Source organism: Pempheris klunzingeri, chromosome 9 (assembly GCF_042242105.1).
Source record: "Pempheris klunzingeri isolate RE-2024b chromosome 9, fPemKlu1.hap1, whole genome shotgun sequence".
Lineage (NCBI taxonomy): Eukaryota > Metazoa > Chordata > Actinopteri > Acropomatiformes > Pempheridae > Pempheris > Pempheris klunzingeri.
In genome coordinates, this window is record NC_092020.1 from 8,230,460 (window position 1) to 8,246,808 (window position 16,349).

General features: G+C 45.5%; 11 non-coding genes across 11 annotated transcripts; all 11 read right to left on the reverse strand.

Annotated features, from left to right (window-relative positions):
- Nucleotides 1-322: 322 nt before the first annotated feature.
- On the reverse strand, nt 323-404 carry trnal-uag (transfer RNA leucine (anticodon UAG)). The gene has a single exon. It is a non-coding gene; the product is annotated as a tRNA-Leu (tRNA).
- A 3,144-nt stretch (nt 405-3,548) lies between these two features.
- On the reverse strand, nt 3,549-3,630 carry trnal-aag (transfer RNA leucine (anticodon AAG)). Its single transcript has one exon. It is a non-coding gene; the product is annotated as a tRNA-Leu (tRNA).
- A 2,150-nt stretch (nt 3,631-5,780) lies between these two features.
- On the reverse strand, nt 5,781-5,862 carry trnal-uag (transfer RNA leucine (anticodon UAG)). The gene has a single exon. It is a non-coding gene; the product is annotated as a tRNA-Leu (tRNA).
- Nucleotides 5,863-6,510: 648 nt separating this feature from the next.
- On the reverse strand, nt 6,511-6,592 carry trnal-aag (transfer RNA leucine (anticodon AAG)). The gene has a single exon. It is a non-coding gene; the product is annotated as a tRNA-Leu (tRNA).
- A 648-nt stretch (nt 6,593-7,240) lies between these two features.
- Nucleotides 7,241-7,322, reverse strand: trnal-aag (transfer RNA leucine (anticodon AAG)). Its single transcript has one exon. It is a non-coding gene; the product is annotated as a tRNA-Leu (tRNA).
- Nucleotides 7,323-8,768: 1,446 nt separating this feature from the next.
- Nucleotides 8,769-8,850, reverse strand: trnal-aag (transfer RNA leucine (anticodon AAG)). Its single transcript has one exon. It is a non-coding gene; the product is annotated as a tRNA-Leu (tRNA).
- Nucleotides 8,851-11,000: 2,150 nt separating this feature from the next.
- Nucleotides 11,001-11,082, reverse strand: trnal-uag (transfer RNA leucine (anticodon UAG)). The gene has a single exon. It is a non-coding gene; the product is annotated as a tRNA-Leu (tRNA).
- A 648-nt stretch (nt 11,083-11,730) lies between these two features.
- trnal-aag (transfer RNA leucine (anticodon AAG)) lies at nt 11,731-11,812 on the reverse strand. Its single transcript has one exon. It is a non-coding gene; the product is annotated as a tRNA-Leu (tRNA).
- A 648-nt stretch (nt 11,813-12,460) lies between these two features.
- trnal-aag (transfer RNA leucine (anticodon AAG)) lies at nt 12,461-12,542 on the reverse strand. The gene has a single exon. It is a non-coding gene; the product is annotated as a tRNA-Leu (tRNA).
- Nucleotides 12,543-13,988: 1,446 nt separating this feature from the next.
- Nucleotides 13,989-14,070, reverse strand: trnal-uag (transfer RNA leucine (anticodon UAG)). Its single transcript has one exon. It is a non-coding gene; the product is annotated as a tRNA-Leu (tRNA).
- A 648-nt stretch (nt 14,071-14,718) lies between these two features.
- Nucleotides 14,719-14,800, reverse strand: trnal-aag (transfer RNA leucine (anticodon AAG)). The gene has a single exon. It is a non-coding gene; the product is annotated as a tRNA-Leu (tRNA).
- Between the last annotated feature and the right edge of the window lie 1,549 nt (nt 14,801-16,349).

Genomic DNA, 16,349 nt, shown 5'->3' on the forward strand with positions numbered 1-16,349 from the left:
TAAAACTGGTGAGCCTCAGCTTCAGCGCTCAAGACCATTCAGCCGCACTGCCTCCATTTCCAGAATTTTATATTGGTCGTCAATAGGTCTTTTGTCAACGATGGGCAAAATAGTACATTGTCTTTGTAAGCAAACAGATGAACGTGCTGCCGTCTAGTGGTTCTGAGGAAAAACTGTTCCATAGTTTGCTTCAGGGCCGGCTTTGCTAATTCACAACCAATCAAATGCTTGCCTAGACTTTACACAATGTTACCATTGGCTTCAGCCCTTCCAAGCCTGGTCCTGCTTTAGAACGGCAACAGAGATTACCTTCATTGTCAAGTGGCAGTGGTGGGATTCGAACCCACGCCTCCTGAGAGACTGGAGCCTAAATCCAGCGCCTTTGACCACTCGGCCACACTACCTGACAAGGAGCTTCTGTCATCACTAACTCAGTGACAAAGTGAGGAAGCCACACAGGGTGGATCCAAAACGTATTCCTTGCGTGAAAACATTACATTGCGATGCTGATAGTCCACAGTATTTGCTATTAGGAGAGGATGGTTTCTGTCCATCGACCTTTGGGTTCCACGCCAGAATGCATCCATTGCGCCACTCTGCTTGCAGTTTTAGGCTTTGATTCACGAGAACTACAGATGCACGATAGAGAACAATGTTAGCAATTGCTTCTTTTTGGATAAAACTGGTGAGCCTCAACTTCAGCGCTCAAGACCATTCAGCCGCACTGCCTCCATTTCCAGAATTTTATATTGGTCGTCAATAGGTCTTTTGTCAACGATGGGCAAAATAGTACATTGTCTTTGTAAGCTAACAGATGAACGTGCTGCCGTCTAGTGGTTCTGAGGAAAAACTGCTCCATAGTTTGCTTCAGGGCCGACTTTGCTAATTCACAACCAATCAAATGCTTGCCTAGACTTTACACAATGTTACCATTGGCTTCAGCCCTTCCAAGCCTGGTCCTGCTTTAGAACGGCAACAGAGATTACCTTCATTGTCAAGTGGCAGTGGTGGGATTCGAACCCACGCCTCCTGAGAGACTGGAGCCTTAATCCAGCGCCTTTGACACACACTACCTGACAAGGAGCGTCTGTCATCACTAACTCAGTGACAAAGTGAGGAAGCCACACAGGGTGGCTCCATGGAGATATTTCAAAGCATAAAATACAGATATTATTGCTAGGCATTACTGAACGACATAAGGTACCTGAAATGTGAATTTTGTGTCCACAGCACTGAAGAAAGACATCCAGCCCTAGACGCTTGTGCCATTAAGTCCCTGTTCACTTGAAAACATTGAAATGACAATGTGCGTGACAAACCTGGACCAGCACAGATGGGACTTGACACAATAAAGTGCTTGCAAAAATCACAGTGAATCATTTGGCATACTGTAGAACGAACAGCATCCTATGGACATTCCCAAGTTCACTCCAAGAACTTTGAATGTAAATCCAGGAAATTGGGACAGCATGGTGCTTTACCATTCCAAATAGCTCACAGTTAGCAGAGGATGGTTTCGATCCATCGACCTCTGGGTTATGGGCCCAGCACGCTTCCGCTGCGCCACTCTGCTCTCCCATTTGCTGGTCAGGGCTTGCCCACCAGTCACTTATTAACCATTTATGTCTGATAAGATATTGGAAGTCACGGCAAAACGTATTCCTTGTGTGAAGACATTACATTGCGATGCTGATAGTCGAGAATATTGACTATGACAATTGCAGTGAAGCATTTGGCATACTGTAGAACGAACAGCATCCTATGGACATTCCCAAGTTCACTCCAAGAACTTTGAATGTAAATCCTGGAAATTGGGACAGCATGGGGCTTTACCATTCCAAATAGCTCACAGTTAGCAGAGGATGGTTTCGATCCATCGACCTCTGGGTTATGGGCCCAGCACGCTTCCGCTGCGCCACTCTGCTCTCCCATTTGCTGGTCAGGGCTTGCCCACCAGTCACTTATTAATCATTTATGTCTGTAACGATATAGGAATTCACGGCAAAACGTATTCCTTGTGTGAAAACATTACATTGCGATGCTGATAGTCTAGAATATTGACTATGAAAATTGCAGCGAAGCATTTGGCATACTGTAGAACGAACAGCATCCTATGGACATTCCCAAGTTCACTCCAAGAACTTTGAATGTAAATCCTGGAAATTGGGACAGCATGGGGCTTTACCATTCCAAATAGCTCACAGTTAGCAGAGGATGGTTTCGATCCATCGACCTCTGGGTTATGGGCCCAGCACGCTTCCGCTGCGCCACTCTGCTCTCCCATCTGCTGGTCAGGGCTTGCCCACCAGTCACTTATTAATCATTTATGTCTGTAACGATATAGGAATTCACGGCAAAACGTATTCCTTGTGTGAAAACATTACATTGCGATGCTGATAGTCTAGAATATTGACTATGAAAATCGCAGCGAAGCATTTGGCATACTGTAGAACGAACAGCATCCTATGGACATTCCCAAGTTCACTCCAAGAACTTTGAATGTAAATCCTGGAAATTGGGACAGCATGGGGCTTTACCATTCCAAATAGCTCACAGTTAGCAGAGGATGGTTTCGATCCATCGACCTCTGGGTTATGGGCCCAGCACGCTTCCGCTGCGCCACTCTGCTCTCCCATTTGCTGGTCAGGGCTTGCCCACCAGTCACTTATTAATCATTTATGTCTGTAACGATATAGGAATTCACGGCAAAACGTATTCCTTGTGTGAAAACATTACATTGCGATGCTGATAGTCTAGAATATTGACTATGAAAATCGCAGCGAAGCATTTGGCATACTGTAGAACGAACAGCATCCTATGGACATTCCCAAGTTCACTCCAAGAACTTTGAATGTAAATCCAGGAAATTGGGACTGCATGGTGCTTTACCATTCCAAATAGCTCACAGTTAGCAGAGGATGGTTTCGATCCATCGACCTCTGGGTTATGGGCCCAGCACGCTTCCGCTGCGCCACTCTGCGTGAAAACATTACATTGCGATGCTGATAGTCCACAGTATTTGCTATTAGGAGAGGATGGTTTCTGTCCATCGACCTTTGGGTTCCACGCCAGAATGCATCCACTGCGCCACTCTGCTTGCAGTTTTAGGCTTTGGGGCTTGCGCACTAGGATTTACTAATCTGTTATGATTGTGCAAAAATCTCGTGATTCACGAGAACTACAGATGCACGATAGAGAACAATGTTAGCAATTGCTTCTTTTTGGATAAAACTGGTGAGCCTCAACTTCAGCGCTCAAGACCATTCAGCCGCACTGCCTCCATTTCCAGAATTTTATATTGGTCGTCAATAGGTCTTTTGTCAACGATGGGCAAAATAGTACATTGTCTTTGTAAGCTAACAGATGAACGTGCTGCCGTCTAGTGGTTCTGAGGAAAAACTGCTCCATAGTTTGCTTCAGGGCCGACTTTGCTAATTCACAACCAATCAAATGCTTGCCTAGACTTTACACAATGTTACCATTGGCTTCAGCCCTTCCAAGCCTGGTCCTGCTTTAGAACGGCAACAGAGATTACCTTCATTGTCAAGTGGCAGTGGTGGGATTCGAACCCACGCCTCCTGAGAGACTGGAGCCTTAATCCAGCGCCTTTGACCACTCGGCCACACTACCTGACAAGGAGCGTCTGTCATCACTAACTCAGTGACAAAGTGAGGAAGCCACACAGGGTGGCTCCATGGAGATATTTCAAAGCATAAAATACAGATATTATTGCTAGGCATTACTGAACGACATAAGGTACCTGAAATGTGAATTTTGTGTCCACAGCACTGAAGAAAGACATCCAGCCCTAGACGCTTGTGCCATTAAGTCCCTGTTCACTTGAAAACATTGAAATGACAATGTGCGTGACAAACCTGGACCAGCACAGATGGGACTTGACACAATAAAGTGCTTGCAAAAATCACAGTGAATCATTTGGCATACTGTAGAACAAACAGCATCCTATGGACATTCCCAAGTTCACTCCAAGAACTTTGAATGTAAATCCAGGAAATTGGGACAGCATGGTGCTTTACCATTCCAAATAGCTCACAGTTAGCAGAGGATGGTTTCGATCCATCGACCTCTGGGTTATGGGCCCAGCACGCTTCCGCTGCGCCACTCTGCTCTCCCATTTGCTGGTCAGGGCTTGCCCACCAGTCACTTATTAATCATTTATGTCTGATAAGATATTGGAAGTCACGGCAAAACGTATTCCTTGTGTGAAAACATTACATTGCGATGCTGATAGTCGAGAATATTGACTATGACAATTGCAGTGAAGCATTTGGCATACTGTAGAACGAACAGCATCCTATGGACATTCCCAAGTTCACTCCAAGAACTTTGAATGTAAATCCTGGAAATTGGGACAGCATGGGGCTTTACCATTCCAAATAGCTCACAGTTAGCAGAGGATGGTTTCGATTCATCGTCCTCTGGGTTATGGGCCCAGCACGCTTCCGCTGCGCCACTCTGCTCTCCCATTTGCTGGTCAGGGCTTGCCCACCAGTCACTTATTAATCATTTATGTCTGTAACGATATAGGAATTCACGGCAAAACGTATTCCTTGTGTGAAAACATTACATTGCGATGCTGATAGTCTAGAATATTGACTATGAAAATTGCAGCGAAGCATTTGGCATACTGTAGAACAAACAGCATCCTATGGACATTCCCAAGTTCACTCCAAGAACTTTGAATGTAAATCCTGGAAATTGGGACAGCATGGGGCTTTACCATTCCAAATAGCTCACAGTTAGCAGAGGATGGTTTCGATCCATCGACCTCTGGGTTATGGGCCCAGCACGCTTCCGCTGCGCCACTCTGCTCTCCCATTTGCTGGTCAGGGCTTGCCCACCAGTCACTTATTAATCATTTATGTCTGTAACGATATAGGAATTCACGGCAAAACGTATTCCTTGTGTGAAAACATTACATTGCGATGCTGATAGTCTAGAATATTGACTATGAAAATCGCAGCGAAGCATTTGGCATACTGTAGAACGAACAGCATCCTATGGACATTCCCAAGTTCACTCCAAGAACTTTGAATGTAAATCCAGGAAATTGGGACTGCATGGTGCTTTACCATTCCAAATAGCTCACAGTTAGCAGAGGATGGTTTCGATCCATCGACCTCTGGGTTATGGGCCCAGCACGCTTCCGCTGCGCCACTCTGCTCTCCCATTTGCTGGTCAGGGCTTGCCCACCAGTCACTTATTAATCATTTATGTCTGTAAAGCTATTGGAATTCACGGCAAAACGTATTCCTTGCGTGAAAACATTACATTGCGATGCTGAATGCATCCGCTGCGCCACTCTGCTTACAGTTTTAGGGTTTGGGGCTTGCGCACTAGGATTTACTAATCTGTTGTGATTGTGCAAAAATCTCGTGATTCACGGGAACTACAGATGCAAGACAGAGAACAATGTTAGCAATTGCTTCTTTTTGGATAAAACTGGTGAGCCTCAGCTTCAGCGCTCAAGACCATTCAGCCGCACTGCCTCCATTTCCAGAATTTTATATTGGTCGTCAATAGGTCTTTTGTCAACGATGGGCAAAATAGTACATTGTCTTTGTAAGCAAACAGATGAACGTGCTGCCGTCTAGTGGTTCTGAGGAAAAACTGTTCCATAGTTTGCTTCAGGGCCGGCTTTGCTAATTCACAACCAATCAAATGCTTGCCTAGACTTTACACAATGTTACCATTGGCTTCAGCCCTTCCAAGCCTGGTCCTGCTTTAGAACGGCAACAGAGATTACCTTCATTGTCAAGTGGCAGTGGTGGGATTCGAACCCACGCCTCCTGAGAGACTGGAGCCTAAATCCAGCGCCTTTGACCACTCGGCCACACTACCTGACAAGGAGCTTCTGTCATCACTAACTCAGTGACAAAGTGAGGAAGCCACACAGGGTGGATCCAAAACGTATTCCTTGCGTGAAAACATTACATTGCGATGCTGATAGTCCACAGTATTTGCTATTAGGAGAGGATGGTTTCTGTCCATCGACCTTTGGGTTCCACGCCAGAATGCATCCACTGCGCCACTCTGCTTGCAGTTTTAGGCTTTGGGGCTTGCGCTCTAGGATTTACTAATCTGTTATGATTGTGCAAAAATCTCGTGATTCACGAGAACTACAGATGCACGATAGAGAACAATGTTAGCAATTGCTTCTTTTTGGATAAAACTGGTGAGCCTCAACTTCAGCGCTCAAGACCATTCAGCCGCACTGCCTCCATTTCCAGAATTTTATATTGGTCGTCAATAGGTCTTTTGTCAACGATGGGCAAAATAGTACATTGTCTTTGTAAGCTAACAGATGAACGTGCTGCCGTCTAGTGGTTCTGAGGAAAAACTGCTCCATAGTTTGCTTCAGGGCCGACTTTGCTAATTCACAACCAATCAAATGCTTGCCTAGACTTTACACAATGTTACCATTGGCTTCAGCCCTTCCAAGCCTGGTCCTGCTTTAGAACGGCAACAGAGATTACCTTCATTGTCAAGTGGCAGTGGTGGGATTCGAACCCACGCCTCCTGAGAGACTGGAGCCTTAATCCAGCGCCTTTGACCACTCGGCCACACTACCTGACAAGGAGCGTCTGTCATCACTAACTCAGTGACAAAGTGAGGAAGCCACACAGGGTGGCTCCAAAACGTATTCCTTGCGTGAAAACATTACATTGCGATGCTGATAGTCCACAGTATTTGCTATTAGGAGAGGATGGTTTCTGTCCATCGACCTTTGGGTTCCACGCCAGAATGCATCCACTGCGCCACTCTGCTTGCAGTTTTAGGCTTTGGGGCTTGCGCACTAGGATTTACTAATCTGTTATGATTGTGCAAAAATCTCGTGATTCACGAGAACTACAGATGCACGATAGAGAACAATGTTAGCAATTGCTTCTTTTTGGATAAAACTGGTGAGCCTCAACTTCAGCGCTCAAGACCATTCAGCCGCACTGCCTCCATTTCCAGAATTTTATATTGGTCGTCAATAGGTCTTTTGTCAACGATGGGCAAAATAGTACATTGTCTTTGTAAGCTAACAGATGAACGTGCTGCCGTCTAGTGGTTCTGAGGAAAAACTGCTCCATAGTTTGCTTCAGGGCCGACTTTGCTAATTCACAACCAATCAAATGCTTGCCTAGACTTTACACAATGTTACCATTGGCTTCAGCCCTTCCAAGCCTGGTCCTGCTTTAGAACGGCAACAGAGATTACCTTCATTGTCAAGTGGCAGTGGTGGGATTCGAACCCACGCCTCCTGAGAGACTGGAGCCTTAATCCAGCGCCTTTGACCACTCGGCCACACTACCTGACAAGGAGCGTCTGTCATCACTAACTCAGTGACAAAGTGAGGAAGCCACACAGGGTGGCTCCATGGAGATATTTCAAAGCATAAAATACAGATATTATTGCTAGGCATTACTGAACGACATAAGGTACCTGAAATGTGAATTTTGTGTCCACAGCACTGAAGAAAGACATCCAGCCCTAGACGCTTGTGCCATTAAGTCCCTGTTCACTTGAAAACATTGAAATGACAATGTGCGTGACAAACCTGGACCAGCACAGATGGGACTTGACAGAATAAAGTGCTTGCAAAAATCACAGTGAATCATTTGGCATACTGTAGAACGAACAGCATCCTATGGACATTCCCAAGTTCACTCCAAGAACTTTGAATGTAAATCCAGGAAATTGGGACAGCATGGTGCTTTACCATTCCAAATAGCTCACAGTTAGCAGAGGATGGTTTCGATCCATCGACCTCTGGGTTATGGGCCCAGCACGCTTCTGCTGCGCCACTCTGCTCTCCCATTTGCTGGTCAGGGCTTGCCCACCAGTCACTTATTAACCATTTATGTCTGATAAGATATTGGAAGTCACGGCAAAACGTATTCCTTGTGTGAAAACATTACATTGCGATGCTGATAGTCGAGAATATTGGCTATGACAATTGCAGTGAAGCATTTGGCATACTGTAGAACGAACAGCATCCTATGGACATTCCCAAGTTCACTCCAAGAACTTTGAATGTAAATCCTGGACATTGGGACAGCATGGGGCTTTACCATTCCAAATAGCTCACAGTTAGCAGAGGATGGTTTCGATCCATCGACCTCTGGGTTATGGGCCCAGCACGCTTCCGCTGCGCCACTCTGCTCTCCCATTTGCTGGTCAGGGCTTGCCCACCAGTCACTTATTAATCATTTATGTCTGTAAAGATATTGGAATTCACGGCAAAACGTATTCCTTGCGTGAAAACATTACATTGCGATGCTGAATGCATCCGCTGCGCCACTCTGCTTACAGTTTTAGGGTTTGGGGCTTGCGCACTAGGATTTACTAATCTGTTGTGATTGTGCAAAAATCTCGTGATTCACGGGAACTACAGATGCAAGACAGAGAACAATGTTAGCAATTGCTTCTTTTTGGATAAAACTGGTGAGCCTCAACTTCAGCGCTCAAGACCATTCAGCCGCACTGCCTCCATTTCCAGAATTTTATATTGGTCGTCAATAGGTCTTTTGTCAACGATGGGCAAAATAGTACATTGTCTTTGTAAGCTAACAGATGAACGTGCTGCCGTCTAGTGGTTCTGAGGAAAAACTGCTCCATAGTTTGCTTCAGGGCCGACTTTGCTAATTCACAACCAATCAAATGCTTGCCTAGACTTTACACAATGTTACCATTGGCTTCAGCCCTTCCAAGCCTGGTCCTGCTTTAGAACGGCAACAGAGATTACCTTCATTGTCAAGTGGCAGTGGTGGGATTCGAACCCACGCCTCCTGAGAGACTGGAGCCTTAATCCAGCGCCTTTGACCACTCGGCCACACTACCTGACAAGGAGCGTCTGTCATCACTAACTCAGTGACAAAGTGAGGAAGCCACACAGGGTGGCTCCATGGAGATATTTCAAAGCATAAAATACAGATATTATTGCTAGGCATTACTGAACGACATAAGGTACCTGAAATGTGAATTTTGTGTCCACAGCACTGAAGAAAGACATCCAGCCCTAGACGCTTGTGCCATTAAGTCCCTGTTCACTTGAAAACATTGAAATGACAATGTGCGTGACAAACCTGGACCAGCACAGATGGGACTTGACACAATAAAGTGCTTGCAAAAATCACAGTGAATCATTTGGCATACTGTAGAACAAACAGCATCCTATGGACATTCCCAAGTTCACTCCAAGAACTTTGAATGTAAATCCAGGAAATTGGGACAGCATGGTGCTTTACCATTCCAAATAGCTCACAGTTAGCAGAGGATGGTTTCGATCCATCGACCTCTGGGTTATGGGCCCAGCACGCTTCCGCTGCGCCACTCTGCTCTCCCATTTGCTGGTCAGGGCTTGCCCACCAGTCACTTATTAATCATTTATGTCTGATAAGATATTGGAAGTCACGGCAAAACGTATTCCTTGTGTGAAAACATTACATTGCGATGCTGATAGTCGAGAATATTGACTATGACAATTGCAGTGAAGCATTTGGCATACTGTAGAACGAACAGCATCCTATGGACATTCCCAAGTTCACTCCAAGAACTTTGAATGTAAATCCTGGAAATTGGGACAGCATGGGGCTTTACCATTCCAAATAGCTCACAGTTAGCAGAGGATGGTTTCGATCCATCGACCTCTGGGTTATGGGCCCAGCACGCTTCCGCTGCGCCACTCTGCTCTCCCATTTGCTGGTCAGGGCTTGCCCACCAGTCACTTATTAATCATTTATGTCTGTAACGATATAGGAATTCACGGCAAAACGTATTCCTTGTGTGAAAACATTACATTGCGATGCTGATAGTCTAGAATATTGACTATGAAAATTGCAGCGAAGCATTTGGCATACTGTAGAACAAACAGCATCCTATGGACATTCCCAAGTTCACTCCAAGAACTTTGAATGTAAATCCTGGAAATTGGGACAGCATGGGGCTTTACCATTCCAAATAGCTCACAGTTAGCAGAGGATGGTTTCGATCCATCGACCTCTGGGTTATGGGCCCAGCACGCTTCCGCTGCGCCACTCTGCTCTCCCATTTGCTGGTCAGGGCTTGCCCACCAGTCACTTATTAATCATTTATGTCTGTAACGATATAGGAATTCACGGCAAAACGTATTCCTTGTGTGAAAACATTACATTGCGATGCTGATAGTCTAGAATATTGACTATGAAAATCGCAGCGAAGCATTTGGCATACTGTAGAACGAACAGCATCCTATGGACATTCCCAAGTTCACTCCAAGAACTTTGAATGTAAATCCAGGAAATTGGGACTGCATGGTGCTTTACCATTCCAAATAGCTCACAGTTAGCAGAGGATGGTTTCGATCCATCGACCTCTGGGTTATGGGCCCAGCACGCTTCCGCTGCGCCACTCTGCTCTCCCATTTGCTGGTCAGGGCTTGCCCACCAGTCACTTATTAATCATTTATGTCTGTAAAGCTATTGGAATTCACGGCAAAACGTATTCCTTGCGTGAAAACATTACATTGCGATGCTGAATGCATCCGCTGCGCCACTCTGCTTACAGTTTTAGGGTTTGGGGCTTGCGCACTAGGATTTACTAATCTGTTGTGATTGTGCAAAAATCTCGTGATTCACGGGAACTACAGATGCAAGACAGAGAACAATGTTAGCAATTGCTTCTTTTTGGATAAAACTGGTGAGCCTCAGCTTCAGCGCTCAAGACCATTCAGCCGCACTGCCTCCATTTCCAGAATTTTATATTGGTCGTCAATAGGTCTTTTGTCAACGATGGGCAAAATAGTACATTGTCTTTGTAAGCAAACAGATGAACGTGCTGCCGTCTAGTGGTTCTGAGGAAAAACTGTTCCATAGTTTGCTTCAGGGCCGGCTTTGCTAATTCACAACCAATCAAATGCTTGCCTAGACTTTACACAATGTTACCATTGGCTTCAGCCCTTCCAAGCCTGGTCCTGCTTTAGAACGGCAACAGAGATTACCTTCATTGTCAAGTGGCAGTGGTGGGATTCGAACCCACGCCTCCTGAGAGACTGGAGCCTAAATCCAGCGCCTTTGACCACTCGGCCACACTACCTGACAAGGAGCTTCTGTCATCACTAACTCAGTGACAAAGTGAGGAAGCCACACAGGGTGGATCCAAAACGTATTCCTTGCGTGAAAACATTACATTGCGATGCTGATAGTCCACAGTATTTGCTATTAGGAGAGGATGGTTTCTGTCCATCGACCTTTGGGTTCCACGCCAGAATGCATCCACTGCGCCACTCTGCTTGCAGTTTTAGGCTTTGGGGCTTGCGCTCTAGGATTTACTAATCTGTTATGATTGTGCAAAAATCTCGTGATTCACGAGAACTACAGATGCACGATAGAGAACAATGTTAGCAATTGCTTCTTTTTGGATAAAACTGGTGAGCCTCAACTTCAGCGCTCAAGACCATTCAGCCGCACTGCCTCCATTTCCAGAATTTTATATTGGTCGTCAATAGGTCTTTTGTCAACGATGGGCAAAATAGTACATTGTCTTTGTAAGCTAACAGATGAACGTGCTGCCGTCTAGTGGTTCTGAGGAAAAACTGCTCCATAGTTTGCTTCAGGGCCGACTTTGCTAATTCACAACCAATCAAATGCTTGCCTAGACTTTACACAATGTTACCATTGGCTTCAGCCCTTCCAAGCCTGGTCCTGCTTTAGAACGGCAACAGAGATTACCTTCATTGTCAAGTGGCAGTGGTGGGATTCGAACCCACGCCTCCTGAGAGACTGGAGCCTTAATCCAGCGCCTTTGACCACTCGGCCACACTACCTGACAAGGAGCGTCTGTCATCACTAACTCAGTGACAAAGTGAGGAAGCCACACAGGGTGGCTCCAAAACGTATTCCTTGCGTGAAAACATTACATTGCGATGCTGATAGTCCACAGTATTTGCTATTAGGAGAGGATGGTTTCTGTCCATCGACCTTTGGGTTCCACGCCAGAATGCATCCACTGCGCCACTCTGCTTGCAGTTTTAGGCTTTGGGGCTTGCGCACTAGGATTTACTAATCTGTTATGATTGTGCAAAAATCTCGTGATTCACGAGAACTACAGATGCACGATAGAGAACAATGTTAGCAATTGCTTCTTTTTGGATAAAACTGGTGAGCCTCAACTTCAGCGCTCAAGACCATTCAGCCGCACTGCCTCCATTTCCAGAATTTTATATTGGTCGTCAATAGGTCTTTTGTCAACGATGGGCAAAATAGTACATTGTCTTTGTAAGCTAACAGATGAACGTGCTGCCGTCTAGTGGTTCTGAGGAAAAACTGCTCCATAGTTTGCTTCAGGGCCGACTTTGCTAATTCACAACCAATCAAATGCTTGCCTAGACTTTACACAATGTTACCATTGGCTTCAGCCCTTCCAAGCCTGGTCCTGCTTTAGAACGGCAACAGAGATTACCTTCATTGTCAAGTGGCAGTGGTGGGATTCGAACCCACGCCTCCTGAGAGACTGGAGCCTTAATCCAGCGCCTTTGACCACTCGGCCACACTACCTGACAAGGAGCGTCTGTCATCACTAACTCAGTGACAAAGTGAGGAAGCCACACAGGGTGGCTCCATGGAGATATTTCAAAGCATAAAATACAGATATTATTGCTAGGCATTACTGAACGACATAAGGTACCTGAAATGTGAATTTTGTGTCCACAGCACTGAAGAAAGACATCCAGCCCTAGACGCTTGTGCCATTAAGTCCCTGTTCACTTGAAAACATTGAAATGACAATGTGCGTGACAAACCTGGACCAGCACAGATGGGACTTGACAGAATAAAGTGCTTGCAAAAATCACAGTGAATCATTTGGCATACTGTAGAACGAACAGCATCCTATGGACATTCCCAAGTTCACTCCAAGAACTTTGAATGTAAATCCAGGAAATTGGGACAGCATGGTGCTTTACCATTCCAAATAGCTCACAGTTAGCAGAGGATGGTTTCGATCCATCGACCTCTGGGTTATGGGCCCAGCACGCTTCTGCTGCGCCACTCTGCTCTCCCATTTGCTGGTCAGGGCTTGCCCACCAGTCACTTATTAACCATTTATGTCTGATAAGATATTGGAAGTCACGGCAAAACGTATTCCTTGTGTGAAAACATTACATTGCGATGCTGATAGTCGAGAATATTGGCTATGACAATTGCAGTGAAGCATTTGGCATACTGTAGAACGAACAGCATCCTATGGACATTCCCAAGTTCACTCCAAGAACTTTGAATGTAAATCCTGGACATTGGGACAGCATGGGGCTTTACCATTCCAAATAGCTCACAGTTAGCAGAGGATGGTTTCGATCCATCGACCTCTGGGTTATGGGCCCAGCACGCTTCCGCTGCGCCACTCTGCTCTCCCATTTGCTGGTCAGGGCTTGCCCACCAGTCACTTATTAATCATTTATGTCTGTAAAGATATTGGAATTCACGGCAAAACGTATTCCTTGCGTGAAAACATTACATTGCGATGCTGAATGCATCCGCTGCGCCACTCTGCTTACAGTTTTAGGGTTTGGGGCTTGCGCACTAGGATTTACTAATCTGTTGTGATTGTGCAAAAATCTCGTGATTCACGGGAACTACAGATGCAAGACAGAGAACAATGTTAGCAATTGCTTCTTTTTGGATAAAACTGGTGAGCCTCAGCTTCAGCGCTCAAGACCATTCAGCCGCACTGCCTCCATTTCCAGAATTTTATATTGGTCGTCAATAGGTCTTTTGTCAACGATGGGCAAAATAGTACATTGTCTTTGTAAGCAAACAGATGAACGTGCTGCCGTCTAGTGGTTCTGAGGAAAAACTGTTCCATAGTTTGCTTCAGGGCCGGCTTTGCTAATTCACAACCAATCAAATGCTTGCCTAGACTTTACACAATGTTACCATTGGCTTCAGCCCTTCCAAGCCTGGTCCTGCTTTAGAACGGCAACAGAGATTACCTTCATTGTCAAGTGGCAGTGGTGGGATTCGAACCCACGCCTCCTGAGAGACTGGAGCCTAAATCCAGCGCCTTTGACCACTCGGCCACACTACCTGACAAGGAGCTTCTGTCATCACTAACTCAGTGACAAAGTGAGGAAGCCACACAGGGTGGATCCAAAACGTATTCCTTGCGTGAAAACATTACATTGCGATGCTGATAGTCCACAGTATTTGCTATTAGGAGAGGATGGTTTCTGTCCATCGACCTTTGGGTTCCACGCCAGAATGCATCCACTGCGCCACTCTGCTTGCAGTTTTAGGCTTTGGGGCTTGCGCACTAGGATTTACTAATCTGTTATGATTGTGCAAAAATCTCGTGATTCACGAGAACTACAGATGCACGATAGAGAACAATGTTAGCAATTGCTTCTTTTTGGATAAAACTGGTGAGCCTCAACTTCAGCGCTCAAGACCATTCAGCCGCACTGCCTCCATTTCCAGAATTTTATATTGGTCGTCAATAGGTCTTTTGTCAACGATGGGCAAAATAGTACATTGTCTTTGTAAGCTAACAGATGAACGTGCTGCCGTCTAGTGGTTCTGAGGAAAAACTGCTCCATAGTTTGCTTCAGGGCCGACTTTGCTAATTCACAACCAATCAAATGCTTGCCTAGACTTTACACAATGTTACCATTGGCTTCAGCCCTTCCAAGCCTGGTCCTGCTTTAGAACGGCAACAGAGATTACCTTCATTGTCAAGTGGCAGTGGTGGGATTCGAACCCACGCCTCCTGAGAGACTGGAGCCTTAATCCAGCGCCTTTGACCACTCGGCCACACTACCTGACAAGGAGCGTCTGTCATCACTAACTCAGTGACAAAGTGAGGAAGCCACACAGGGTGGCTCCATGGAGATATTTCAAAGCATAAAATACAGATATTATTGCTAGGCATTACTGAACGACATAAGGTACCTGAAATGTGAATTTTGTGTCCACAGCACTGAAGAAAGACATCCAGCCCTAGACGCTTGTGCCATTAAGTCCCTGTTCACTTGAAAACATTGAAATGACAATGTGCGTGACAAACCTGGACCAGCACAGATGGGACTTGACACAATAAAGTGCTTGCAAAAATCACAGTGAATCATTTGGCATACTGTAGAACGAACAGCATCCTATGGACATTCCCAAGTTCACTCCAAGAACTTTGAATGTAAATCCAGGAAATTGGGACAGCATGGTGCTTTACCATTCCAAATAGCTCACAGTTAGCAGAGGATGGTTTCGATCCATCGACCTCTGGGTTATGGGCCCAGCACGCTTCCGCTGCGCCACTCTGCTCTCCCATTTGCTGGTCAGGGCTTGCCCACCAGTCACTTATTAATCATTTATGTCTGATAAGATATTGGAATTCACGGCAAAACGTATTCCTTGTGTGAAAACATTACATTGCGATGCTGATAGTCGAGAATATTGACTATGACAATTGCAGTGAAGCATTTGGCATACTGTAGAACGAACAGCATCCTATGGACATTCCCAAGTTCACTCCAAGAACTTTGAATGTAAATCCTGGAAATTGGGACAGCATGGGGCTTTACCATTCCAAATAGCTCACAGTTAGCAGAGGATGGTTTCGATCCATCGACCTCTGGGTTATGGGCCCAGCACGCTTCCGCTGCGCCACTCTGCTCTCCCATTTGCTGGTCAGGGCTTGCCCACCAGTCACTTATTAATCATTTATGTCTGTAACGATATAGGAATTCACGGCAAAACGTATTCCTTGTGTGAAAACATTACATTGCGATGCTGATAGTCTAGAATATTGACTATGAAAATTGCAGCGAAGCATTTGGCATACTGTAGAACAAACAGCATCCTATGGACATTCCCAAGTTCACTCCAAGAACTTTGAATGTAAATCCTGGACATTGGGACAGCATGGGGCTTTACCATTCCAAATAGCTCACAGTTAGCAGAGGATGGTTTCGATCCATCGACCTCTGGGTTATGGGCCCAGCACGCTTCCGCTGCGCCACTCTGCTCTCCCATTTGCTGGTCAGGGCTTGCCCACCAGTCACTTATTAATCATTTATGTCTGTAAAGATATTGGAATTCACGGCAAAACGTATTCCTTGCGTGAAAACATTACATTGCGATGCTGAATGCATCCGCTGCGCCACTCTGCTTACAGTTTTAGGGTTTGGGGCTTGCGCACTAGGATTTACTAATCTGTTGTGATTGTGCAAAAATCTCGTGATTCACGGGAACTACAGATGCAAGACAGAGAACAATGTTAGCAATTGCTTCTTTTTGGATAAAACTGGTGAGCCTCAGCTTCAGCGCTCAAGACCATTCAGCCGCACTGCCTCCATTTCCAGAATTTTATAT